The 1210-nt window shown below is 39.3% G+C and overlaps 1 protein-coding gene across 4 annotated transcripts in view; it reads left to right on the plus strand.

The window, feature by feature from the left end:
* LOC118744712 (muscarinic acetylcholine receptor DM1) overlaps positions 1-1210 on the plus strand; it is a 33623-nt gene that overhangs the window by 14621 nt on the left and 17792 nt on the right. The gene's annotated exons all lie outside the window — the stretch shown is intronic.

The raw sequence follows: 1210 nt of genomic DNA on the forward strand, positions 1-1210 counted from the left end.
TTTTTTTGTGCATACTTATATTATAGCACTTAAAAATCTGTTCAACATTTTTATAAATAAATGCTTTTTAATTTTCGCAGATCTGGCCTTTCACCCCCTATAGCACCTGTAATATAAGTTTGCACAAAAAAGTTATATACCGTTTAAATAAGAGCAAAAGGCGGACCACGGCCGTATTTTTACTTTTTTCGTTGTTTACATACAATAATTAAAAGTATCTGTTTATCAAAGGTCCAATTTCGAACTTCCAAGGCTCATATCTCGATTTCGGAGGTTAACTGCGAAAAACCGAGAAATTACTCTTTTAATTATGACTCCATCTCTTAAAAACAATTGGTTTGGTCCCAAGAATGATAGAATACAAGACTGCGCCGATTGCAGCAGAATTCGTGAGAGTAATTTTGGCGTGACGTCATCGTAGAGTTGACAGCGGAGAGCGGCAAATAAAACTGCTCTCTAGTGATGTGCTGAATTGTCGGTACCCAATACTTAAAAATGATTTCGGTACCGAATACTTCCTTTTCGGTACCCGATACCGATTCTTTACATTAAACCTTCGCCATTACATGCATTTCAAGTTTAGAAAAATCTTTCATTGACTGCGTTTATACACGAAGACTTTTGTCGCCGCGATTTTTCACATTCCCTTTTGGTGTTGCTCGTTTCATTTACACACGGCGATTTGTGTGGATGCAATTGTTGTTGTCAGCTGTGAACAGCGGTTCAATTTACACAGACGAACGAGAGCACAAAGCGTGTTGCCCGAGCACGAGCAACTCGGTGCCCCTCTCCTTTCCTCGTCGCGCTCTCTCCTACAAACGTCGAGTTGCGGCAACAAAAATCGCCGTGTGTAAATGAGCACTTACTAATTTATATGAAATCGGCTAAACCACTTGAACTTATCGCATCAGAGAAACATTATTTTATCAGTTTAACCTTAGTCGATCCAAGGTTCAAAAATGTTTTGACGGATGAAGAAGCCTTTCAGGGGAGAGATTCTGTAACCAGTTAGCGACAAGTTTCGAATCAATATCGCACTTGTTAACGTAAAAATATTTCATATCATACGTCAACAAAACCGATATGGATTCGAAAATTGTCGCTAACTGGTTACAGAATCTGCCGCCAGACCTACAAAAATGACATCGTCCGATTCAGCTGGTACCAAAATGCTTCAAACAAGTAAGAGTTTCTCTGTATTATCGCCTCG

The sequence above is a fragment of the Rhagoletis pomonella genome, unplaced genomic scaffold, assembly GCF_013731165.1.
Source record: "Rhagoletis pomonella isolate Grant_MI unplaced genomic scaffold, Rhpom_1.0 Rhpom_scaffold_00008, whole genome shotgun sequence".
NCBI classification, from domain to species: domain Eukaryota; kingdom Metazoa; phylum Arthropoda; class Insecta; order Diptera; family Tephritidae; genus Rhagoletis; species Rhagoletis pomonella.